This window comes from Lipotes vexillifer, unplaced genomic scaffold, assembly GCF_000442215.2.
Source record: "Lipotes vexillifer unplaced genomic scaffold, Lipotes_vexillifer_v1.1 scaffold439, whole genome shotgun sequence".
Classification (NCBI taxonomy): Eukaryota; Metazoa; Chordata; class Mammalia; order Artiodactyla; family Lipotidae; genus Lipotes; species Lipotes vexillifer.
The window spans coordinates 2434501-2462086 of NW_006798732.1; the positions used below are offsets into that span (position 1 = coordinate 2434501).

Below are 27586 nucleotides of genomic sequence, written 5' to 3' on the forward strand. Positions count from 1 at the left end.
CATCACACTCACCATCACACCATCGCTCTCACCATTGCACTCACAATCTCACCATTGCTCTCACCGTCGCACCCACCGTCACTCTCACCATTGCTCTCACCATTGCACACACCATCGCACGCACCATCGCACTCACCATCGCACTTACCATCGCACTCACCATCGCTCTCACCATCGCACTCACCATCTGACCGTAGCTCTCACCATCACATCGTCACATGCACCGTCGCATGCACCGTCGCACTCACTGTCGCACGCACCGTTGCTCTCACCATTGCAATCACCGTCGAACTCACTGTCACTCTCACTGTCTCACGCACCGTTGCTCTCACCGTCGCGCTCACCGCCGCACTCACCGTCGCACTCATCACACTCACCGTCACACTCACCATCAATATGAAACATTTAGTACTTACCACATGCAGGACTGTTCAAGTGTATTAACTTATTTAAACTTATTGAATCCCCCATGAACTGTACCACATAAATTGCATCACAGTTGAGTTAGTATCATTCAACTCTAATGATATTATTAAGCAATAGGTCATCATTTTTACTACTCTGGAAATCAGTAATAAAATAGTAAAATTCTACCTTTTTTTTACATAATTTCATGTTTTGAATCTCTGATCTTGGCGATTGTGATTACACTTGTGTGTGTGTGTGTGTGTGTATTTGTATAAAGTGAGACCTGTATCATTATACATTGACTTAGGTTGAGCTACCATAAAAATATTTTTCCTGAATTGTAAATAAGAGCTAGTTTAGGCAGGATGCCAGGTTTTTATGAGAATAAATATAAACCACCAAGAATACTTAAGAATGCAGTTGCGAGAAGGTTTTTTCTTTTTCTTTTTTCCTGCCTGGAGTATTTTGGATGTTTTTGGCCACATACAGCCCTAGGAATGTTTCAATTTGATCAAATCTCTCAAGTTTCGTATCTGACTTCCAGAGTGGTACCTATGCATGTGGTTGTGAATTATCACTGGTTATCAGAATATTATAAGGCTTTGGAAAGATAACAGACACGCTAATCAGAAGTCCGTAATTTATGAGTCTTCGCTGGTTAAATATCTTGTAAAGCTGTCTTTCTAATGAACAGCAGCTCTTATTCAGACCAGAAATAGCAACAGTCCCATGTGTTGTAGACCCCAGGAGGTCTCGGTGTTTTTGTAGACAGCAGACAGAAATAAAAAGAATTTTGTCCTTTTTACCTCATGGAATCCCGCGGAAAATGAAACATGAGCTCTGAGTTGATGCTGACTTCCGCCAGGTCACCTCCCTGAAGAGTCCCGGGCAAGCACTGCTGCAGCATTTCTTGGACAGGAGCGTGCCGGCCCCGGGACGAGACGGATGGTCTGTGCAGGCTGCTCCCGGGACACTGCGCTACTGTCTGCTTGCAGGGAGCTTCCAGTGAGAGCACGCGCAACCTGCATCTGCAGCCTTGACTCTTTCCAGGGGTATCACATACCTCCAAATTAGAGTCTCATTTAGCCTAAGTGCTACGCCCTTTGTTGTTGCCATTGTTTAAAAAAAAAAAAAAAAAAAAAAAAAAGCGTGGCTACAAATAATGCCACACCAAGTATGGGTTATTCTGGCTTGCTTTTGGGAACTCGATTTTGGACGTTCGATAACGCAGATGTTTTTGAAGCTGTGTATTATTGGGAGCTCTGGAAGCCGCGAGACCGTTGTAACGGGCCGTGTGCTATCAGCTTTCTCTTCTGAAGGTTTTCCTATTCGTGACTCACGTCACTGTTCGGCTGTAACGTCGAGGGAGGAGTCATAACGATTAAGGAAGGGAATATATGCATTGTCTTTTTTTTTTTTTTTTTTCCTGAAAGCTTGTACACATTTTCTGTCTCGGGTTATGTAAACTTGGAGGACTGTAAAATGACCATCGCATAAGGTAAAAACAGGCCTGTTAATACATCCATCTTTGGCATTTAAAAGTCCAAAAGCTTCCCTTGCTTCTTTGGAGAAGCGTTTTGCTTGATGGCCCAGAATACAGATCCAGTAAAAGCGACACGTTCCAGCTGTCAGTTTCACACACCTTAAGCGAAATTAATGAGATCACACTCTACGGTGACGCTTTGTGCTTTATTTCCATTTTATAGGTCTGTATGAGCTGCTGGCAGCTCTGCCAGCCCAGCTGCGGCCACATGTGGACAGCCAGGAAGACCTGACCTTCCTCTGGGATGTGTTTGGTGAAAAAAGCCTGCATTCACTAGTCAAGGTAAACCATGCTGTTGTCAGATGATCTTCGCGGAAAAACATATGGAAAAATATTTTGAGCGCCATCTAGTAAACCAGAGATCAGATTGTTGCCCTCTGAAAACAAAACAGCCTTGTTCCATTTCACTGCCAGGCGTGGAAGTTGTTAAAAGGATTCCACCAAAAATACATAGATGATTTCACTTAATGGTGGTGATCTGGCTGTGCATACTGATGGAGCATGCCCGTGCTTGCCCTTGTTTAGAAAAGGAATGTGAAATAGTAGCAGGAAGGGTTAGACTCCTCATGGTCAACGTTCATGAGCTGGAATTTAACTTAAATAAATAAATGTTCGCAGCAAAAATTAGGCGGAATATATTTTCTGAGGTTCAGGATGACAGCTGTTCAGCAGCTACATTAATTTAAAATAATTTCCTCTAATAAAGTCAAGTGAAATTCTAGCAAAGCTGTTTCTTCTCCTGGCACAGTGCCCCTGAAATGGAATTTTGTATATAAATACAGGGACGCTAAATAGGAATAAAAAACAGTGTGTGGGAGACCGTTTTAGCCAAGCGTCACGCCGCGGAAATGATCAGCCACCAGAAACCAGATCTTGCCACACAGCAATGCTGGGAGTGATCAGAACTCTAAAAATAGTAAGACGAGAACAAGGAACTTACTGGAAAATATGCCACTCTTGCTTCTGGAAATATGAGTTGCATTTTCTCTCTTTTAACTCAAGCTGAAAGAAATTTAGAGTCTTTCTCGAGTCTGGACGAGATGGACATGTATGCCTCAACAGTATCTGATCCCGTCCTCCATTCAGCTCAACCTGTTATGGTTGTGTGTTGTGATAAGAGGCTTTTTGACCGATGTATAGTATTTGGAAATGAGTGACTTCTGAGGTGCGGTTGCTTCACAGGACAGGAGAATTCTTACTGCATTCTTCTCTTGTCAAATTTGCTGAAATTTGTGCACTTCAAGCAGTGGCAGTTCCCAAGAAGTTAGCGTGTTGATATGTGGCACTCTCCTAGCAATACATTTAAAGAGTGCTTTATTGGTTTATTTAGTTTTTCTATAATTGCCAAGATACCTTTGTATTCTGAATGATTTTAGGTCTTTTAGTTGCTCTCTTGGGATGTGTTAGAAATGGTTTTGGGCTTATAATTGATGACGTTTATCACTTACTGAGGCAGTCATGAAAATATTGCTGTATTAAATGTTTGGAAGTTATGGATTTGATTAGATTGATTTGATCTCTTGAGAGAAGGAATAAAACACATTTCACATGGCATCATCACTCCTTAATCAGTAAACAAACGTGCCCCCCAAACAATGGATGTGTGTGTGTTTGTATTTATTTATAATGTGACTACTGTCTCAGTTTCCTTGCCTATAAAATGGAAATTATAATGCCTATTGACAGGGTTGTTTGTGAGTTTCAAATAAGATAGCGAAGGTCTTAGTTCTTTTTGTAGTTATATAGGTTAGGCAAATATAATTATTAAGAAAAAAATGAGTTATCATAGCATGTGAAGGACCAAAAAGAATTGACAGAGATGGTTATTTTTATTAATAGAATAAAACTAATGTGTAAAAAGTTTCTTCGTTACACTAGCTGTTGAGTTTTCAGCATAGGTTGTTATTCCAAGTATGTGTCCATAATTAAGTGGCTAGGAAGCAAACTGTTATTGATATCTGGTTTATAAAAACAATGCAGCAAATGAATTGATATTGCTACTATTTTAAATAGCATAAGAACATGTGTACTGTCCCAAACGTTTTTCAGTAGTTGCCGTAAAGTGTATTTTTAAAATCAGCTTTAGTATGTAACTCTAGTACGTCCTCCCTTTCTTAACAGCTCGCCGCTCCCGGCTCCCCACTGGGGACTCCAGGGTGTCCTCTGACTGACCCATTATGTTAGTTGTCAAGTAGGAAAGCCTAGGGTGCCCTGCAGGAGGTAGGTCTCATGGGACAGTAGTTTAAACAGCCGGGACAGCCTGTTAGCTGTCTTCCAAGTGCCTCTACTGAAGGGTGGAGGAGAGAAGGCTTCGGCTCCTGTACGTAAATCTCAGCAGAGCAAAAGGAATTTGTTTGAAAAGAGTTGTTTTTAGACTGAATCGTAATGTGCTCTGATGTTACGCTCTTTTGCCTGCAGTTGACGCTGTTGGTGTATGGGTTAGAACTGGGTGAATGTAAAACCTGGTTTTATTCTAGCCCCGAATTTTCACAGTTCTCATCTTCTTTCAGGTAAAAAAAGAAAGTGGTTGTTAAATCACCACACGGTTTTGAATGCAGACAACTTGCTGGTCTGATGTAAAATATACTTAAGAAGAGGTGGGTTTGGTGTCAGGGTCTGTGGCAGGTATGGCACATGCCATCGTAGGATTTTGAGCTCCGCTCTGGGGGAGTACTGGAGGTTGTGGGCTTGTCACTGGAAAAGAGCTATGATGATCCTACACTGTGTCAGCTGCGGATTTCTTTTTTTAAAGAAAAACTTCTAAATAGAAAAGTTGAATAATAAAAACTGTGGGCACGAGATCCCGAAGGAGGGTTAGGCTGAGGGTGACGTCAGAAGAAAGATGGTACTGGTTAGAAGACCTGGGAAATACCATATGTAACGTGAGGCAAGACAAGGATATCCATTTTCACATGACCTAGTGAAGTTGATAGATCATTAGTCAGCACAGAGCCACCTTTTCGACCCACGTTTTGCAAATATACAGAACCATGAAGCTTGTAGTTTGTGTCTGAACCTCGTTTCTAAATTTATCTCCTGTCCTTGTGTGTTTTCCTACTGAGATTCCTTTACTTACCTTAAATTTTATTTTATTCAGTGGCGTTGTATGTATTTTTATAATCTGGTTTAAGTTCACTTTAGAGCAAGATGTGGCTTAAAGACTTCCATAGCTGTGTTATATTTATTTTAAAGAAGCCTAGTAGTTTTGTTTCTTCAAGAAATTTTTGTTCTTATTTCACAGTTGTGTTGGGTTTCTAGGATAAGAATATCAGACTTTTAGTACCTTTTAAATAGCTGTGTATGCTTTTTCTCCCCTTTCAAATAGTTGCATACATGTATGGGGACAGGAGAAAAAAAAGGGAGCAATCTGAATTTTATCCTTTTGGCATTCGGAAGTATTTCAACAAAACACAAATAGATTATTTTCAAGAAAAATTTCCTGATGTGATTGAATTACTGTGTGTATTTCTGTGATTTCAGTCTTACAGGAGTAATGATAAAACTCACTAGACCCGTACAACATTGCGTTACGTAGTTTTAATTTCCGATGATTGATTGCTTTGTTGGTGCTGTCTTTGTTGACGTCTTACCATGTGCCAGACACCGTGTAGGTCCCCAGGGCTGAGCTTTCCGGCAGAGCGGGTGCAGCCCCTTGTTTTCTGGCGTCTCCAGCCCCCCAGAGGGCTTGTAGATGCAGCGACGGGCAGTTGCAGCGTTCCGGGGCTGCCCGTGTTTACAGCTGTTATGGGACACGCGAGGTGTCTCCCTCAGTGCTGGCCTCTGAGAGGTGCTCAAGGAGGATTTGGTAGTTTAAGCTAAAACCTGCATGTTGAATCCGAGTTGCTCAGGTAAGGATTTATGTGGGAGGAGGGGGAGGTCAGGCAGAAGAAATAACTATATTGTACAAACACCAGGAGGCCAGTGTGAGCCTCGTGTCTTCAGGATGGAGGCTGCCAGCACCTCTGGGCTGCAGGTTCTCTCCTCACCCAAGTCAAGGTTGCTTCTAGCCTTGGGCAGTTATGAATAAAACTTTGATAACCATATTTGTGTGCAGGTTTTTGTGTGGGCGTTAAGTCTTCCAGTCATTTGGGTAAATACCTAGCAGCATGATTCCTGGATCATATGGTAAGACTGTTCAGCTTTCTGAGAAACTGCCAATCTGCCTTTCAAAGTGGCTGTACTACTTTGCATTGCTACCCACAGTGCCTGAGAGTTCCTGTTGTTCTGCATCCTTGTCAGCATCTGGTGTTGTCAGTTTTGTGGATGTTAGCCATTCTAATAAGTGTGTAATGGTATCTCATTACTGTTTTAATTTGCAGTTCTCTTATGTCGTGATGTTAAGCATCTTTTCATATGCTTATTTGTCATCTGTATATCTTGTTGACGTGTCTCTTCAGATCTTTTGTCTGTTTTTTAAATGGGTTGTTTTCCCCTTATTGTTGAGTTTTATCATTTTTTTGTCTTTCTTGGATACAAGTCTTTTATCAGATACGTGTTTTGCAAATATTTTCTCCCAGTATGTGACTTGTCTTCATTTTCATAATGGTGTCTTCACAGAGCAGAAGTTTTAAATTTTAATAAAGTTCATCTTAAGTTTTCTTTCATGGATCGTGCTTTTGGAGATGTATCAGAAACTCATTGCCATACCCAGGGTCACCTAGATTTTCTCTTCTTTTTTTTTTTTTCAATTTTTTTTTTTGCGGTACGCAGGCCTCTCGCTGTTGTGGCCTCTCCCGTTGCGGAGCACAGGCTCCGGACGCGCAGGCCCAGCGGCCATGGCTCACGGGCCCAGCCGCTCTGCGGCATGTGGGATCCTCCCGGACCGGGGCACGAACCCGTGTCCTCTGCATCGGCAGGCGGACTCTCAACCACTGCGCCACCAGGGAAGCCCTAGATTTTCTCTTCTGTTATCCTCTACAATTTTTACATTGAGCTCTGTGATTGATTTTGAGTTAATTTTTGTGAAAGGTGTAACTTCTATGTCTACGTTCAAATTTTTGCACATTGACTATCCGATTTTTCTAGCATCAATCGTTGAAAAGACCATCCTGTCTCCATTGAATTGCCTTTGCTCCTCTGTCAGAGATCAGTTGATTTTTATTGTGTGGGTCTATTTCTGGGCTCTCTATTGTGTTCCACTGATCTGTTTGTCTGTTTTTTCACCAGTACTACCTTGTTGATTACTGTAGCTTTTATTTTGTTTAAAAAAATTTTTTTTGGCTGTGTTGGGTCTTCGCTGCTGCTGCACGCGGGCTCTCTCTAGTTGTCTTGAGTGGGGGCTACTCTTTTTGCGGTGCGCAGGCTTCTCATTGCGGTGGCTTCTCTTGTTGCCGAGCACGGGCTCTAGGCGCGTGGGCTTCAGTAGTTGTGGCGTGTGGGCTCATTAGTTGTGGCTCGTGGGCTCCAGAGCGCAGGCTCAGTAGTTGTGGCGCATGGACTTAGTTGCTCCACGGCATGTGGGATCTTCCCGGACCAGGGCTTGAACCCATGTCCCCTGCATTGGCAGGCGGATTCTTAACCACTGTGCCACCAGGGAAGCTGGATTACTGTAGCTTTATGGTAAGTCTTGAGGTTGGGTAGTGTCCATCTTCTCACTCTTCTCAGTATTGTTTCAGGTATTCTGAGTAGGGTCTTTCGCCTACTCATATAAACTTTAGGATCAGTTTGTCACATCAACAAAATAACTTGCTTGAATTTTGATTGGGATTATGTTGAATATATAGATCAAACTGGGAATAATTGACATCTTAATGTCAGGTATTCTTGCCCATGAGCATGGAATATCTCTCATTTATTGAGACCATCTTTGGTTTCTTTCATCAGAGTTTTTGTACTTATTTATATGCTGTACATATTTTGTTAGATTTACACCTAATTTTTGGATACTAATTTAATTTCAAATTCCAGTTGTTCATTGCTGGTGTATAGAAAAGTAATTGATTTTTGTATAATTTGTATCCTGAATCCTTGCTGTAGTCACTTAGTAGGTTTCAGAGTTTTTTTTGTGGATTCTTTCTTTGGCATATTCTATTAATACACAGGTAATCATGTCGTCTATGAACGAAGGCAGTTTTATTTCTTCCTTCCTAATCTGTATACCTTTTGTTTCCTTTTCTTACAGTATTAGTTAGGAATTTCCGTAAAGTATTGAGTATGAATGGTGAGAGGGAGGGGACCTCCTTGCCTTGTTATTGATCTTGGGGGAAAGAATCTAGTTTTTCACCGTTAAGTATGATGTTCGCTGTAGGTATTTTTATACATATTCTTTATCAAGTTGAGGAAGTCCTCTCTATTCCTAGTTTGTTGAGAGTTTTTATCATAAATGGTTGTTGGATTTTTTTAAATGATTTTTTGCATCTCTTGATATGATCGTATGACTTTTTTTATTCCTTTTGATGTGGTGGATTATATTATTACTTCTGAATATTGAACCAGCCTTTGCATTCCTGGGAAAAATCCCCCTTGGTTTTGGTATGTAATTCATGTTATACATTGTTGGATTTGATTTGCTAATGTTTTGTTGAGGATTTTTACATCTCTGTTCATAAGAGATTCTAGTCTGTAGTTTTCCTTTCTTGTAATGTCTTTATCTGGTTTCGGTAGTAGAGCAATGCTTGGTGTATGGTTAGGTATATAGTTAGGAAGTGCACTCTCTGCTTTTATTTTTTCTGGAAAAGCTTGTAGAGAATTGGGATGATTTTTCCCTTAAATTCACCAGTGAAACCATCTGGGCCTAGTGCTTGCTGTTTGGGAAGGTTATTAATTATTGATTCAATTTCTTTAATAGATATAAGCCTACTTAGATCACCTATTTATCTTTGTGTGAGAGTTTTTGTCACTTGTATCTTTGAGGGAATTGGTGGAATCATGTAAGTTATCAAATTTGAGGGCGTAGAATTATTTGTAATAACATCCAGGGGACTCATAATTATGACTCTTTCATTTCTGATATTAGTAGTAATTTGTGTCTTCTCTCATTTTTTTTTCTTGGATAGCCTGGCTGTAGGTTTATCAGTTAATCTTTTCAAAGAACCAGCTTTTGGTTTCATTGAGTTTTCCTGTTTCTTGTTTCAGTTCTATTGCTTTTTGCTTGTATTTTATTCTTTTTTTTTCTCCTTGCTCTTTTTTTTCTCTAGTTTCCTAAGGTAGACACTTAGGTTACTGATTTTAGTTCTTTCTGTTTTGCTTACCTTCAATGCTATACCACTACTTTTGCAGCATCCCACAGATTTTGATACGTTATATTTTCATTTATTGCAAAGTATTTAAAAAATTTATCTTCAGACTTCTTCGTTGACCCTTGTGTTATTTAGAATTGTTGGTTAATTCCCAAATATGTGGAGATTTTACTGCTGTCTTTCTGTTGATTTCTGTTTTAACTCCATGTGATCAGAGAGCATATGCTGTATGATTTCCGTTCTTTTAAATTTGCTAAGGTGTGTTATGGCTCGGAATGTGGTCTGTCTTGTTCTCTGTGAGCTTGAGAAGAATGTGTATACTGCTATTGTTAGGTGAAGTGTTAGATTCAGTTGCTTGATGATGCTATTTGGTTCAACCATATCCTTACTGACTTACTGCCTGCTGGATCTGTCAATTACTGATAGAAGAGTGTTGAAGTTTCTGAGTATAATAGTGGCTTTGTTCATTTCTCCTTGCAATTTTTTTTTAATATATTTATTTATTTTTGGCTGCGTTGGGTCTTTGTTTCTGAGCGTGGGCTTTCTCTAGTTGCAATGAGAGGGGGCTACTCTTCGTTCCGGTGCATGGGCTTCTCACTGCAGTGGCTTCTCTTGTTGCAGAGCACGGGCTCTAGGTACACGGGCTTCAGTAATTGTGGTTCACAGGCTCAGTAGTTGTGGCACACAGGCTTAGTTGCTCCATGGCATGTGGGATCTTCCCGGACCAGGGCTTGAACCCATGTCCCCTGCATTGGGAGGTGGATTCTTAACCACTGGGCCACCAGGGGAGTCCTCTCCTTGCAGTTTTACCAGTTTTGCCTCATGTATTTTGACACTGTCTTGTTAGGTGCATACACGTTAAGGACTGTTATGTTTTCTCAGAGAAACAACCCCGTTTTCATTATGTAATGCCCTCCTTTATCCCTTATAATTTTCCCTGTTCTGCTCTCGCTTTGTGTGAAATAGATGCAGGTACTCCAGCTTTCTTTGCATGGTTTATCTTTCTCCATTCCTTTACTTTTAATCCATCTGTGTCTTTATATTTAAGGTGGGTTTCTTGTAGGCAGTAGGTTCTTCCTTATTTAATCTGCTCTCACAGTCTTTGTCTTTTAATTGGTATATTTAGACCGTTCATATTTAAAGTGATTGTTGACATAGCTGAGTTATATTTGCCATATTTGCCACTGATTTCTATTCATAACACTTGGTTTTCTTTACACTTTTATCACCCCCTTTCTTCCTTCCTAAATGGTTCCATTTATTCTTTCTTAACATATCAAAGATTTCTTAGTGCTTGCCCTAGAGTTTGCTGCATACATTACAACTAATCTAGGTCTACTTTCAAGTAACACTGTACCATTTCACAGGTAGTTGCAGGTACCTTATAAAGAATATTCTTAATTCCTTTTTTCCCATCCTTTATAACATTGCTGTCATTCATTTCACTTATCCATATACTGTAGTCACCCAACACATTGCTGCTATTATTTGAACAAACAGTTATCAGATCACTTAAGAATAATAAAAATAAAAGTTTTGTTTTTTACCTTTATTTACTCCTACTCTGTTGCTCTTCTCTTCTTAATGTATTTCCGAGTGCCTGACCTACATCACTTTCCTTGTCTCTTGGAGAACTTCTTTTAACACTTGTTGCAAGGCAGGTCTACTGATAGCAGAATTCTTAAATTTATGTTTGTTTGTTTATTCCTCCTTTACTTTGTAAGTACAGCTTCACTGGATACAGAATTCTAGGGTGGTGTTTTTTCCTTTCAACACTTTAAATATTTTACTCCAGTTTCTTCTGGCTTGCATAGTTTCTGATGAGGTGTCTGATGTAATTCTTGTCTTTGCCTTATATAGGTAAGGTGTTTATTCACTTGAACTTCTTTCAAGGTTTTCTCTTCATTTTTGGATCTTGCCGTTTGAGTATGGTGTACCAAAGTGTAGATTACTGGGGATTTATTCTGTTGGATGTATTCTGAGCTTCCTGGGCCTGTGGTTTGGTGTTTTGTCATTAATTTTGGAGAATTTTCAGCCATTATTACTTTGAATATTTCTTCTTTCTCTCTCTGTTCTCCTTCTGGTGTTCCCATTATGTGTATGTAACACCTCTTGTAATTGTCCTGTAGTTCTTGGGTATTCTGTTCCTTTTTAAAAATTTCATCCTATTTCTCTTTGTGTTTCAGTCTGGGGAATTTCCATTAACATATTTGCAATCTTCCTGATTCTTTCTGTGGCCACGTCCAGTCTACTGATGAGCACATCAAAAGCATTCTTCATTTCTGTTATGGTGTCTTCATTTCTAGCATTTCACTTTGATTCTCTCTTAGAGTTTCCATCTCTCTGCTTACATTTTCCATCTGTTCTTGCATGTTGTCCACTTTTTCCATTAGAGCCATTAGCCTGTTTATCACACGTATTTTAAGTTCTCTGTTTCATAGTTCCAAAGTCTGTGTCAGAGTTGAGTCTAGTTCTGATGCTTGCTTTATCTCTTCAGACCGTGTTTTTATTGCCTTTTATCGTGCTTTGTGATTTTCTGTTGAAAGTTGGACATGATGTATTGGGTAATAGGTACTGAGGTAATTAGGCTTTTCATGGTGAGTTTTTATGTTGACCTGGCTGTGTTCAATGTTTGCTGTAGCTCTCAGTGTCTCCCCTCCCCTGTCCCCTTTGTCTTTCCTTAAGAACTCTCTTGGAGTCTGTGTCTTATGGCTCTCTCAGTTACAGTCCACTGTTATTTTACTAGAGCCCTGTTGATAGTGGTGAGTTGTAGGGGAGAGGAATTGTTATATAATCTTCTGATTAAATGTCAGCTTCTGGGCTCTGAGGGCCTTCAGAAACATTTCTTAGCCTCTTTTTTTTTTTTCTCTTTCCTTTCTACCCTTATTTGAGACAGGAAGGCCAGAGGGGGCTAGAGTTATCTTACTGCCCTTTCCCCAGGTCAAATAAAGCTCTGGTAAATAAAGCCCCTCCATGAGAGGGGAGGACTTTGTTATGGAGAAAGCTCTTGGCCTTTGTATTTCAAAATGATTGCCTTTCTCCTTCCCCTGCTTGAAATAATAGGGGATTTTTCTCCTGCCACCATGAGAACTTGGTGGGGCTCCTGGAGGGAAGTGCAAGGGTCTCCTCCAAGACCGGGTCCCCAGGAGTTTTTAACCCTCGGACTAGTCACATTTGCCCACCATCAGTTTGTCAAAATTACCAATTAAGGGTCCCTACAAGTTTCTGGCTCCAGTAACATCTGCCCCTGCTAAGCTGATTTCAGCCATGACTCTCTGCATTCCTGTCTGTCCTGATTTCAGAGTGGCATTGTGTCCTGCAACTTCCATTCTCCTTACATGTCTGAGCTGAAACCAGAAATCTCCCTTTGCCCTCTTTTTTATTTGGCTGTCATTTGATTACTGATGTGTAAGAGCTCTTTATGTATTTTGGATAATAGCTCCTTACCAAATTACATTTGTAATTGGAAATGTTCGATTTCTCTTCTGAAAGATGTCTTGCAATTTTTTTTTTAATGAAACGCAGGACACCGTGGGCAGAGTAGTTGAAAAGTGCAAGCAAGATGTGAGGGATAACTCAGCGGGTGGTTTATTTTCAATCTCCATATTAATATGAATTTGTGAAGTTTTTATGCTTGTGAATTTAGGTAGAATTTTTTTTTTTTTCCCCAGTACGCAGGCCTCTCACCGTTGTGGCGTCTCCCGTTGCGGAGCCCAGGCTCCGGACGCGCAGGCCCAGCGGCCATGGCTCACGAGCCCAGGCGCTCCGCGGCACGTGGGATCCCCCCGGACCGGGGCACGAACCCGCGCCCCCTGCATCGGCAGGCGGGCTCCCAACCACTGCGCCACCAGGGAAGCCCTAGGTAGAATTTTAAAAGTGAAAATCTTAATCTTGAGTCTGAAAATAAGTCTTGAGCAGATGCTCAGAAAGCAACCTGTGAATGAGAATGTACTTTAAAAAATTTATATCTCCAATGTGGAAACTTGAGGAAACGAAAAACCAGCTTGAAGGTAATGCTTGACCTTAATCTTTCACTAATTCCAGTTTTCTTAATCATTAGCACCATGAGACTTGCTTGGAAAGTAGTTATTTCCAGGATAATTGACACAGTCAAGCTATAAAGAGAGAGAGAGAATTTTATTGAGCTGTGGTTTTATAATCATGCAGGCACTCCATGTTTTTCTCTTCCTTTAATCTAGAAGCAATGAAAAGCATCATATGGGGGGAAAGGTGATATTTACACAGTAGTAAATCAGATTCAAGGCTGAAAGGCTATTTAACAAGACACTGGTCCTGGGCTCTGCAGAAACAAATTGTGCTGTTTGGGAGGGGAGAGGGGTGTTAGGTTCAGAGAGGAAACCCGTTGGGGAGGTTATGTTACTTGCCTCTGCGATACCGTTTGCCTTGGGTGGGAGGAAAAGGACAAGGCAGCCGACCTTGCAAATGATCCCTGGCCACCTGGTCTCACAGAGTGGAGAATTGGGTATCAGCAGCTGGTGACGCTCCTTGGCCAATCAAAGGTAACTGTTCGGCCAGCTCTGTTGGAGCAGCCAGACGAAGTTATTTCTTACGTGATAGCTTACATTTTTTCAGGCACAGAAATATGTAAGGTCTGCCGAAGATATGAATTCCTGAGACCCTGAGTAAATTGTTGCCCTTGTAATTCACTCTCTCAAAACAGAGGCCATATGTAACCCTTTTCAGAGATTTGTTTGGGACTGGGGATGGGTGAATAGGAGCAAGGACCATGGATACTCCATGGGGCTGTTTCCTCCTGCCGGGTCTGTGTTTAATATAATGGAAGAGTATCTTTTAAAAGTTACTGTGAGGGGCTTCCCTGGTGGCGCAGTGGTTGGGAGTCCGCCTGCCGATGCAGGGGACACGGGTTCGTGCCCCGGTCCGGGAAGATCCCACGTGCCGCGGAGCGGCTGGGCCCGTGAGCCATGGCCGCTGAGCCTGCGCGTCCGGAGCCTGTGCTCCGCAACGGGAGAGGCCGCAACAGTGAGAGGCCCGCGTACCGCAAAAAAAAAAAAAAAAAAAAGTTACTGTGAGATTTATATATTTATTTGAATATGCTTAGCTTTAGAACAGTCATCTGAATTTGCATTTATTCATATTTGACTGACAGAATGTACATTCTCCACAAACATGAATGTACAGGGTATCCTACCTGACTTAAGAACAGTTCATTCCCTAGAATGGATGGGGTCAGGAGGTCAGTAACCCTCTCACTTCCCTTGTGGAGGCGATTCCCGTGATTCTCCAATTTCAGAGACTTAATTCCAGTAGGGAAACATCCAGCTTCTCTAGGTTTTTCTACCTAACAGTGGCGTTGCTGGGCGCAGAGATGTGCCCCTCTCTGCTTGCTAGGTTTTGCAAAATTGTTCTGCAGGTGATTGGACATACCCGGTTGGGGAGTGACTGGCTTAGTGAATTGTGTGTTTGCAGGCCTAGTACCCTGGATCATCCCTCCCTATCACCCCACCTCTGGACTGTGCTGTTTTTGGAGGCCTTACCTTAATGTGAGGGCAGGCAGTAGTTCGCGTCCTCTTGCCGGGTTGCTGTTGAGCCATGAGCGTGGTCCTGATGCTCTGAATTGGTTCTCAGAGTACATCGACCGACGATGGTTGTGGACCCAGAGAGAAAAAGGGAGCAGGCTGTTCCTCAGGGCCCTGACACAATATGACGTGGCAGGGTCACGTAGAGCTAGGTCTGCCCTTCTCTAGGTTGTGTCGGAAGATGTACAGGAACACATACTCTGTTCACAGAAAACTCCAGGTTCAGGGGAAATTTCACATGCTTTTGTGGGCTGGCTTGGAGACCTAGCTGCCATTTTAAACAGTATTTCTAGGGTATGTGTCCCCAAATCTAAAAAAATTAGAATCACAAGTAAACTTTCGGTGTAAACTCCATTTGATCTGGGGGGAGGGACTGGATAATGTTCCCTGAAGTTTATTTTGGTACGTTAGGCACTCCGCTCAGAATCATTAAGTCAATGAGTGGTTTCCATATGTGGCTGAAGGAGACCAAGGTAATTTCTAGAGGGAGGCATCTTGTAACATCCAGGACGACTTTCATCATTCAGATTAACTTCGGACCTTCTGTTGCTTCTTTTTTCCTTCTTTTTTCCTTTTGCTCTCACTCTTGCAATCATTTCATTCTCATGGTATTTGTCTAGTTGCCTTGCGAATATTGAGGCGTATTCTGTGTGTCCAGGTACCCAGCTGGCCCTTCTTGTGAATACACATCTGAAGCAGTGGTTTAGAGCTGGGACTGTGGAGCCGTGTTGCTTGGTCTCAGATTCTCGCTGTGCCAGGAACACTGTGCCAGCAGTAAGATGATAGTAGCAATCATAGGATTTTGCTTCACCGTGTCTCCTTTTTGTTACATGTTAAATGGAGACAGTAGTAGTACCTACCTTGTATGCTTCTTACCAGGAGTGAAGGAATTAACATATGAAACATGGTTTAAATGGACCCGGTACATGAGTCACTGTTGTTATGATTATCACCATAAACCTCCTCCATTTCTTTCTTTTTGTTAGCTGTGTTCCGTGCTTTATCCCAGGATTTCGCTATTTTTCTCATTATCCCTTTGGCTGCATTTCTGCTTTTTTCAGGATGATGTTTTCCTGCCTTAATAAACTTTTGTTCTTGCCTTTTTATTTCCTTTCTCTCTGTAAAATTGCAAAATGGAAATTAATATAGTCTATGATGTGAAATCCTTGAAAAAGTTCTTAAGTTGGCTAAATGTGTTTTCTAACTTTTCCTTCACTTTAAAAATGTCATAGAATATTTTGGGCATTAGAAAAGGCAGAACCATACCCACATATTCACCGCGCAGCTTAAGAAAGCAAATACTGCAGATTCGGTTGAAGCCTGAGTGTCCCTTCTTGTTTCCATTCCTTCCCCTCACCTGCCAGAGGTCACCTTATCTTGAACTTCTGTTCCTAAAAAATATGACGTATTATTTTTTTCTGTTTGAAAACTTTTTATCATTAGAATCATACTTACATCTTTTTGCATTTTTTTTTGCTTAACATTTTGTTAATGCACCAAGACTGGGGTGCATCTCACACTGTTTTAGGTATTTACCAGATTGCTCTTCTAAGATTGTTCCCTTTCACACTCCCACCAACAGAAGGAGAGTCCCAATTGCTTTACATCTGTGTTAACGCTTGGAACGAATTTTTGCCAACAGGATCAATTTGAAATACTGTCCCTTTATTTTAGTTTCTATTGATTTAAATATTAGAGATTGACCTCCAATTTCCTTTTTATGCCTTTTTATATCCTTTGCCTGCTTTTTCTCTTTGGTTATTTGTCTTTTTCTGGTTGATTTGTAGGAATTACTTTATATATCTGATACTGGATCTCTGTTTATATGCGTTTTAAGTATCTTCTGGTCTGTGTCCCATCTACTTTTTCTGATAGTTTATTGTGTTACAGCATATACATACACACAGATTCTTTTTGTCTTAAATGCAGAAGACAGAAGCATCTTGGACAGACCCACTGTCCAATACAAAACCCTTAGCTCGTAGATCTTATGGAGAACATGTGTTAGGGTGTGAGGTGTATGTAGCCCTCAGCCAAGTCTGAGGTCTGAGTTATTTTTATATGCTGGTTCCAGAGAGGTTCTCCATGGCTGTTTGCACTGATCTAATATTCCCATTTGGTTGTGAGCATCCATGTAGCGTATTTTTGGCACCTACTGTAATTACGGGTATAGTTGTTTGTTGAAGCCGGTCCTTTTTGGGCAGCAGCTGTGTGTAGTTCATCCCTGCATATTCCACGTGGCTTACAAGTGATGTAGGTGTTCAAGGGAGGTGGCTATTAAGGGAGACTGGGCACCTCCCCTTCCAGGCTTCGTCTTTCCCAGTTTGGTTTCCATTTATTTCACAAATACTTGAGTGCTCTCTGAGGGCATAGTAAGGGCTGCTCACATCCCACTGGCTTTGTTTATTGAAATACTGTGGTCCTTCGTAAATAATTGAAGATGCAGTTGTTTTTTTTAAATCACTTTCAGTTAACTCAAGTTGTTGCATAAGTTGTGTCGTCTTTATTACAGGTAGGTGACAGTAAAGAAGGATTTTTAATCCACCTGTTTTAAAATGAATGTTAGTTAATGTTTTTTATATGTCAGTGAAGATAGTAGGAATGAGGGGTGTTCTTTGGTGGTCATGATTTGGAAATCATGTACTGCTGATTTTATAATTCTTTCCATTTTCACGTAAAATACTTAGAAAATCCTTAACGTTTTCAGATTAAGTACTTTTAAAAGTTTCAAAATGTTGTTTAAAACGCTGTATTGGAATTTTATAAACCAAGACTTTAATGCAAATTTTTTATTAAAAATACCCTCAAAGTGAAATCGTAGGCTTTTGTGTATATAAAATGGAGTTAATTAATTTGAAATGATTTCATTCTGAATCACAAAAGCATCCATCCTGCCATCCTGCATCTCTCCTAGGGTAATACAGTTTGCAGGCACCTGTGAAGTCACCTTAGCCGTGCCCCTTGACATATTAGTCGTTAGTCGTGGCCATGAAACTTGGGGAGTCGATAAAATGTGAGTGGAGGTGAGGTGTGGCTGCAGGGCAGAAGCCCCGAGGAGCAGGTGCAGAGTTGGCCTGGTCTCCGGCCCCCTTGGTGATGGGGTGTGAGATGCTGGGGACACCATCTCCCCAGTCCGGTACGTGGGCGTGTGAGCAGAGTCCCCAGGACCTGCGGTATCAGGTGACAACAGGCCTTCCCTGTTAGAAGCCACCAAAGACTTGGGGGTGGTTATCGCCCAGTTTACCCCACTGACTCACAACAGGTACCTTCACCGTGTGGTACTTCTGTTCTGCTTTTCATATACAGCTCAGTTATGTAGCAGTGAAGATAAATGCATATTAACATCCATGAAGTTCGTTACTTTAAGTGGTTGCTATTGATCTGACAGTTGCACCATAAAAAGTTAGTGTTTGTTTTCTTGTCAAAACTTAGTAATGTTTTCTTTCTTGATACACATGCACCTCCCTCTGGAGAAAAGTGGGCGTGTATTTTAGTCTCACTATTTTTGTGGTCTTCCCAGTGCAGTGGGGTGTGCCGTCCTTGACCGTCCATCCCTAATTTCACTTTCTTTCTCATCACAACAGCTTTGTCTATATTATTCTCATGGTCCCCTTGTTTTCTTACTAAATTTCATGAGGTTATTTTGGCTTAACAAGCGCAGGCTTTCAAGATCAAAGTATAAAACACATGCACACACACACCCCTTCTGATGAAGAGCTTTCCTAATTAAAAAAAAAAGTGGCCTTTAATACCTCAGATCATATATTTCATATGCAATTAGTGTTTCAATTGTAACTTCCATTTCTTTTGCACCTTGGGAGAGTAGAAGCTCTAAGTACTTTTTTCCTCATTTTCATTTCTGTGTTTAGTTCAGTTAGAAGCTAAATTAAATGGTGTTAACTGCTAACTTTAAGAATATATTTTATTTATAAATTTCATTTATTTAAACTGGTATGTTTTACATTATGCAGATGATAAAAATTTGATTTTCATTACTCGACAAAGTTGATATACATCTTTAGTTTCTAATTTGAGTAAATATTTGCTAGGTCTCTATTTTGTGCCTACTAAGCTTTAGATAATTGCCTCGAGTTGCTTTTTAATCTTATGTCCTTCCACCAGGTGACACTCATTCCTTTAGGAAATCTGAGATTTGGTTCAAGGAACTTGTCAATTATGTCACTGAAGGATTACAAATAAAAAGACGCAAATGGAGGCCAAAACAGTATGAGAAACTTGTGAAATTTCCTTATGTCATGTAAAGAGCCATAGAACTTTGTGGTACAGGTAGTTGTGATTAATAATGTATTATATTTACAAGGAAGCATTGATTTTATTATATGGCTCATTCGTACAAAAAGTACCTAAATGCTTATCGTACCTTATGTTAGGTGATTGAGGTACGATGGCAAAAAATAGACATGGTGGTCTGTTCTTTAGCTATGTGACTCTTGAAATCAGTACTCAGACCATCACTTAAATAAGGGTAACATTAACACTGAGATACAGACAGGTGTTTGGTACTTAGAGCGTGTAATAGGGGTGGTGTGAGTGTTTGCTCACATTTTGGGAATGTTTTGTTGGAGAAGTGACTACTGAGCTAGTTAATGAGGTCTGAGGGCTGCCTGAGAACTAACGAGGTAAGAGTGGGTTGGGGCAGGAATTTCACAATAAGCGTTATTGTGTTGGGGGTTCTCTGTCTGCACCCCAGTGTTGCAGTGGTTGGATCCCATGGGCCTTTTCAGCTTGGAGACTTTTGTTCTTCTGCTCTTATTTCTTTGATAATTTCCTTCCCTCAGCTCTTTTCTTCTCCATCTTTCTGGAAGTTATTTTAGGTGTGTATTGGTCTTTCTGGATTAGTAGTCTAGTTTTTTTTCTTCTGCTCCTGCTTTTGGAGAGATAGCCTCAACTTTTACTTTCCATCTTTCTATTTAATTTTTAAAGAATGTGCTGTCAAAATTACGTGCTGCCGGTAAGTTTGTGTGTGTGTCTGTGTGTGTGTGTTACTGTTCCTTTTTCATAACGTCCTAGTCTTTTCCCATGGATATACTGTAGAATCTAAGAATAATTAAAGCAAACCAAAATAAGCCCCACCTCTTATGTATTGATTCCTTACTGTGTGCCATGTGCTTTTCAAAGTTTTAAATACCTTGTTTACTTCTTCTAGCAACTCTGAGATATGTGTACTAATCTTTATCCCCATTGTGGAATCTAAAAAATGATACAAATGAACTTATTTACAAACCAGAAACAGACTCACAGACATAGAAAACAAACTTACGTTTACCAAAGGGTAAGGGGTGGAGAGAGGGATAAATGAGGAGTTTGGGACAAACAGATACACACTGCTATATATAAAATAGGTAAACAACAGGGTCCTACTGTGTAGCACAGGGAACTATATTCAGTATCTTGTAATAACTTATAATGGAAGAGAATCTGAAAAAGAATACACACACACACACATATATAAAACTGAATCACTTTGCTGTACACCTGAAACTAACACAATATTGTAAATCAATTATAGTTCAATAAAAAAAAAAACAAGAAGCTGTTCTGCCGGTTGATGGATACTCAGTAAGTAGAATGGTTTTGATTTCGTTTTTAATTCTCTGCTGTTTCGTTTATAAATCCTTATTTCCTCCGGGACTTTTTTCTGTTAGTCTGCTTGGTGTTTGTCCTGTTGAAGGCTTCTGTCCAGTGTCTGTGAATTCTTGGTTATCTGCCTGTATTTACTAGTGAGGTGTAAGAGGCTGATGGGAAGCTTCTTGGCCTCGGCAGGGCCTGGTGACTGGCGGACTTCTCTTTAGAACAGTGGTTTCCAAATTGAGAGAGGATCTGGAGGGAATTGGCGGGGTGGGGGGGAGATTTTGCAATACTTGAAGACATTTTTGATTGTCAGGGTTTGAAGGGAGGGATTCTGCTGGCATTTAGTGGATAGAGGCCAGGGATGCTGCTCAAATGCCAGGACAGGCTCCCACAAGAAAGCATTATCCAGCCTAAAATATGAGTAGTGTCAAGATGGAGAAACCCAGCTTTGGAGTGAAGGGATGAAAAATCAGCTACTGTTGGTCGAAGGAGGTTGCAGAGTACAGAATGTAGAGGCCTTTTCCCCTGTGGCTTTCCAGTTTTCCGTCATAGAAACCTGGGGTCTGCTCCCTGGCACCTACGTGGCTGGCTGCACGGTGCTCTGAGGAGGTGGGGGGAAGAGACCCCTGCCAGGGCCTGGGTGTTGGCACCCCTGTGCCTGGCGCTCTGAGCATCACAGGGCTCCTGGGCCGTCTCCCAGGTTGCTTTGACTCTGTGCTCTGGCTTCCCTTCTCTAGAAATTCGTTGTCTAGTCTTCTGACGGACACATACCCACGGTTTTTCATTGTTTAAAAAAACCATCATTTTAGTGCATCTGAGGTTGAGGAAGAGATCCCTGTCTGTTGTAAATCACTAAACTTTGTAACCATAAATTTCAGTGGCATATTGCTGTAATCCGTCATCTACTTACACCAGCATTTATTTAATCATTTTCTTAGAGTTAGAAGTGTTTCTTATCAGTTCGTAGGTTACTCTGAAATACAGCTTATGGTGGAGCCATAGGCTAAATGCTGGAGTCTTTCCTTTAACTTAAAATGTGCAGAATATTGTTTCCGTGCCCTAACAGTCTCCAAAGTTAGTCAGTAATCTTTTTTAAAATTTTAAGTATCATCATGAACTCAAGGATTTTTTCTATCTGGGAGGTGTCAGTACATCGTAGTCATTCTTTTTGGTGGTCGCATCACCGCGTCTTTGACCCGTGGGTGCCCCTTCAGGTTGGCTGCTGGGGCTTTTGACACAGCCCCACTGGACTTTGATTGTGCCCTTTTGCTTTTCGGCCTGACGGGGTGTCTCAGGCTTATTTTACACATTTACTGCCTGGTGTATTTTCAGAGAGGTTCACAGAAATGAGACTCTCTTTTTTTCAGATACTGTCTGTTGGTTCCTAGCAGTGACCAGTAGGTCCTCCCAACTTCTCATTTACTTTATCCTAATTGTTACTTCCAGTTAATGCCTGTTAGGTGATCAGTGCGCTTGTTTATTTTCCATATATTCTCTCCCTTCTCTTTCTCATTTTTGGTGCTTGTATTGGACTGCATTTCCAGATTTATTTTTCACCCTTAGCCTGGTTAAATAAGTCACTTGTACCCATTTTTATCCTGAAGCTTCTGTAATTGTTTCAGAAATTCATCCTCTCATAGCTTTCTCGTGGGTAGGGCTCATGGGAACAATTTTCCTAAAAGTTCTAAAAGTTCTTCTTGTGGTCTTTGTATTAATATTTGAGGGTCAGTTTGTCTGAAATTGAAATGCTGGGTTTCAGTTTCTTTTCTGAGTATCTTAAGTATGTTTCCTCTTCCTGCCTGAGTCTGATGCCAGTATAACTTCTTTCCTTTATATGTATTTTTGTCTTGATGATTAAATGATATTTTTCTTTTCATTTTCAAATCCTTAGAGAATCGTTCTCAGTGTTAACTATTCTGTGTTAGTTTGCCCAAGTATTCAGTGTGCCCTTTTAATCATGTGTTCACGTGCTTTTATCTTACGGTAGTTTTTAAAATTCCCCCCCAAATACCCCTCATGCCCATCTCTCCTTCCTAAGGGTAAACCGCTATTCTCACTTTAAACTTTTATGGATCGTTTTGCCCATTCTTGGAAGTTTTAATGGAACTTCACAGTATGTAATTGTGTGTCTGTGTCTGTCTTCTCCTACTCAAATGACGGTTGTGTGGTTCACTTATATTGTCAGTAGATAGTTCATTCACTCTGTTGCTGAAGGATATTCCATTCCGTAAGCACACCACAGTTTATTGAGCTGTTGATAGACATTTTGACTGTTTCTGATTTAGACCATTGTGGATAATGCTGCTTACAGGTCTTTGGTTCGTACCTGGATGTGTTTCTGTTGGAAGCATTGTAAGGAATTTGTTGGGACATAGTGTTTTCATTGAACTATTTATGTACATTCTTCTGAAGTGTGTGTGCTTAGCGACGGCAGCAGCAGGCAGTAGGGTCTTGTTCAAAGCATTTGCTCCTGTTCGCATCCCCACCACAGCACAGGGCTCCACCCGCACCCTCAGCAGTCCTTGCTCTTGAAGGGATTCTGTTTCATTTTTTTTTTTTTTTTTTTTTTTTTTTTTTTTCTTGCGTTATGCGGGCCTCTCACTGTTGTGGCCTCTCCCGTTGCGGAGCACAGGCTCCGGACGCGCAGGCTCAGCGGCCATGGCTCACGGGCCCAGCCGCTCCGCGGCACGTGGGATCTTCCCGGACCGGGGCACGAACCCGCGTCTCCTGCATCGGCAGGCGGACTCTCAAGCACTGCGCCACCAGGGAAGCCCTCATTTTGTTTTTAAACTCACACTGGTGGGTTGTGATGGTATTTCAGTGGGCTTTACATTTGGATTTTCCCAGATGACTGGTAGGGTTGGGCACTTCCTCATGGGTTTGTTGGCCGTTTCGATATCCTTTCTAATGAGGTGCTTGTTCTGGTCTTCGGCCCAGTTCTCTTCTGCTTTTGGGTATTGCAAATACCTCCTATCCCTCTGTGGCTTTTCTTCTAAACAGGGTCTTGATGAACAGAAGCTCCCAGCTGTAACACAGCAGAGTTTATTAATCTTTCCCGTGGCGGTTAGTGCTTTCTGTGTCCTGTTTAGGAAAAGCCATATGTACTTGAGATCATGGAGATATTTTCCTGTATAACTTCTAGTTGCTTTATTATTTTACCTTCCACATTTAGACCTACCGTCTCTCTTGAGTTGATTTTGGTATATGGTGTGAGGTAGGAATCGATTTGAGGAAGGGCCAGCCTTTCCCCACAGCTCTGCAATACTAACTTCCTCATTAATCATGTGTCCAGATATGCATGGGTCTGTTTCTGGGCTCTCTCTTCTTTTCTGTCTTTCTGTCCTTATGTCAGTGTCATACTACCTTTTTTTTTTTTTTTTTGCGGTACGCGGGCCTCTCACTGCTGTGGCCTCTCCCGTTGCGGAGCACAGGCTCCGGACGCGCAGGCTCAGCGGCCGTGGCTCACGGGCCCAGCCGCTCCGCGGCACGTGGGATCTTCCCGGACCGGGGCACGAACCCGTGTCCCCTGCATCGGCAGGCAGACTCTCAACCACTGTGCCACCAGGGAAGCCCTCTCTTTTTGCATAGGAATTTCTGCCACCATCTTGCCTCCCCTTGGCTTATATTTATTTTAAAAAAATCATTCAAAAATGTTTTGTCCTCTCAGCCAAACCTAATGATATGCAGACAGTCCATAATGTGGGAAATCATAATGCTTATACGATTATTGAAAACATTAGAGGAGCTAATTAATCCCCTGAAGCACCTAGAACAGTATCAGGCTATCGTAAGCACTCAGTGTTTGTTGGTCTTATAATTATTAGTAATAATTAGTAAATGCTATATTCATACATTCAACAAAATAAGTAACTATTTGAATACAGTGTTAAAGTTGGTAGTGATTAAAAGAAAAATGAAGAGAATAAGACTAATTTATTACTAGTCTGACTCGTTTGGCGAACATGTGTAATTAGATATACAAGGAGCAATCAGTATAATTGGTATAATTTCTATAATTCAGAAAGCCCTTTTTTGGGGGAATATTGCATTCCTTAATACTTTATTAGATATATTTTTCTTCTTTGAAACTTGATGAAAAGCATTATTTCATCTCAGCTGGAAAAGCAATTTTCTGCTGCCTCTCATTGGCCAGTATTTATTATGCCCACATTATCTTGGTGTCACAGACCCTTGATACCTGAACAGTAGCTGCTTTGGCAGAAGTAGAAATATAATACATATACGTCTAGGGCAGAACAAGGGTCTAGAATGAAATAAGATTTGTACATGTGCTACACAGAGCTTTTTAATCTTCCTATATAAATCAGAACTGGGAGAGGATTGAATAACGTCTAGCTTTTTTTTTTTTTTCTTTTAAGATTTTTCATACAGTTCCAGCAGTATCTATTTCTAAATCACAAATTTTACCTGGTGATGTATTTATTTCTACTATATTAAAAAAAATTATCCATGGTGTGTTGAGGTCCTAACTTACATTTTAGTAAAATATACTCTTGAAATTCATTAGGACACTTTGATTTGGTATCTTACAACTTGGTGAAACTGTGCTGCTGAGGTCCATGACATCACCCTCTCTGTAGGCCAGTGAAAGTCCATTGCATCATCTGGGTCTGGCAGCCTGCACATGCTCCCTCGTGCTGTGGGATAGTGATGACTGCTGCTTTGGCAAAGTTACTGAGCGCGTCCAGGGAAGGACTGTAAGGGTCTCGGGCATGGTGGAGCCACTGGGATGGAAAGATGTTTGGTTCTTGACGGACTGCATGAGACAGGGAGGCCAACCATTCTCCCCTCTTTTCTGTTTCTCATGAGACCCTCTCTGGAACAGGACATGAGCAAGACGTAAGTGAGCCAGAAAGGAAAGATGTTACAACACTGTAGAAAGTCTACTGTGTGGAGAGACTGAATAAAACTACAGAATTGCAATGCAAGCATAGGACATCATAATCGAGATTTACATGGATGGTGTGCAAGCATTACCGACGATTTGTTTGTCTGAGGGTTCCATAAAATTCTTACTTCACCTGCCAAGTTGAAAATATGGTATACTTAAAAAGTTTGGTCCCACGCATATACTCTTTCAACCACAACCTGTTAGAAAGCTCCAGAACACGTGTAGAGAAGCCCCAGCGGAATTTTCGTTGCTCCTTCCATGAGATGACATGTTTTACTTTTTAACTTGACTCCAAAGTTTGGCCTCCTTCGCTTATTGCCCCCAAGCCTAACCAGAAACGTCTTTCTTCAGCTATTAAAACCAGAAGGAAGATAGTGTTTTCCCACAGCATAGGACTCTGAGGTTAAAAATAAAAAGAAGACAAGTTAGAGGTTAGCCTGGACAGAAATTCCCTGACTTTCCTGCTTCTGATTTTTATTAACTTCATTAATTTCTTTTTTTTTTTGGTCTGTATCTGTTTCTTTTTTTGTCTTTAGAAGAACATCAATTAAAAAGCAATTTAAAACAACTGTAGTTACTTGTACTTAGTTGCTTGTCAGTCCCTCCAAAAGTATGCTATAAACTTCAAGAAGGTATCGTATTTATCTTACATCCCTTGAGTATCCTTGATCGTGATGTGTCACATTACTTGACACCTAGTACATACTTATTTATTTGTATTTTTATATTTAGTATGACATTCTCAGAATTTTTGTAACAGTTTATCTTTTGCAGCCATTGTGGAGTGCTGAAGTTGTTTAAATCATTTCGGAGTGATTTTATTACATGACTATTACATAATGATGTCCGAGAACACCTTCCTAAGCCACTACCTGAGCTAGAAACTGAAAGGGAGAAAACAAAGATATGAAGGATGCTGTCCCAAGGATGAGCTACAGTGAGAGATTATTGGGAATTAACAGGCAGATTTGGGTAGAAAATGAAACTTCTCAAAAGGTAATTGTTGAATTAAAAACCTCAGTGGATTTAATGGCTTAAATTGTGAATTAGGTACAGCTAAAGAGAATTAGTGAACTTTAAAGTAGATCTGAAGGAAGGAGATATTTGAGAGTGAATGGCTACAGGTTTTCCAGAACCGAAGGAAACCATGACTTCACAGATTCAGGAAGCACAATGTATCAAAAAATATACATAAAATACATTTTAAAATATCTCTGTGTCTAGATGCATTGTTGTGAAAACACTGAACACTAAAGGAAAAGAGAAGGTCTTAAAAATATCCAGAGAGAAAGGACAAAATGACAATTAGAGTGTTAGTAGACTTCTCAAGAACGAAAATACGAGCGGAAGATAGTAAAAATCTTCAAAGTGCTGAAAGAAAAGTACTGTTAGTCTAGGCAGACCTAGGCAGAACTATTTTCAAGAACCAAGGTGATCCAGCTACCTTTGAGATGCTTCAAAGTAACCCTGAGGCATCTCAGAGAAATATTAAATTAACTACAATTACCTGGTATGTTAAATTACAGGGAAAGCATTGTCAAATGAATGATAAGCCTTCTCAGGTTATACTGTATGGATAAATGTTATTAATACAGATATTCTAAAAATTAAAAAAAAAAAAAGAACCGAGGTGAGTAAAAGTGCTGTACAGTTGACACTTGAACAGTGCAGCTTTGAACTGCCCGGGTCCACTTATATTTACTGTTTTTCAGTAATAAATACTACAGTCCTGCATGTGGTTGGTTTAATCCAAGGATGCCGAGGGCACAGTGTAAGTTATATGTGGATTAACCCCTTCGTTGTTCAAGGGTCAACGGGATAAGGGGAACTGAAACAGTTGGCGACCTGAGGCTCACACTGAAGGAACTTCTAAGGGATGAATTTAGGGGCAGGTGGAATCCCAAATGGAAATAGATGACCTGAGATGCAAGAAGGAGTGATGATCAAATAAAAATAGTCATATGTGTCCATCCAAACAACATTGGTTATGTAAAATGACTTCTAACAGGTCAAATTTGGTGGTCTAAAATAAAGGCAGAGCTAGGATACTGTGAGCACCATTTTTGGACACAATGGCATTTGAGTTGGGAGGGAAATGATAGGAGTTAAAAGTGTTCTAAAGTCCGTGTAGTGTTTGTGATAGATGGTGTTTCCCTTTATGTTAAACGTGCATGGAAAAATGTAAGGTGACTCTGTAGGTAATAGACAGAGATCATAAGTTTTAAACCATTAGGAGAGGGGGGAAAAGAAGAAAAGCAAAAGAAAAAAAAAACAACACACACAAAATGAGGCAGTCAATACAAAGTAAATGCAAGAAAAAGAAAAGAAAAAGTATTACAAAAAGAAACAAAAAGTGAGATGTAGATATGAAGTCCACATGTATCAGTAGTCACAA

At 40.7% G+C, this 27586-nt stretch overlaps 1 protein-coding gene across 1 annotated transcript in view; it reads left to right on the forward strand.

Moving 5' to 3' along the window:
- Positions 1-2120: 2120 nt before the first annotated feature.
- Positions 2121-27586, forward strand: part of MPP7 (MAGUK p55 scaffold protein 7) — a 179618-nt gene continuing 154152 nt past the window's right edge. Inside the window, exon 1 of the mRNA XM_007470910.1 lies at positions 2121-2233. The gene's annotated coding sequence lies outside the window, so the exon portion shown is untranslated. The remainder of the gene's footprint in view (positions 2234-27586) is intronic.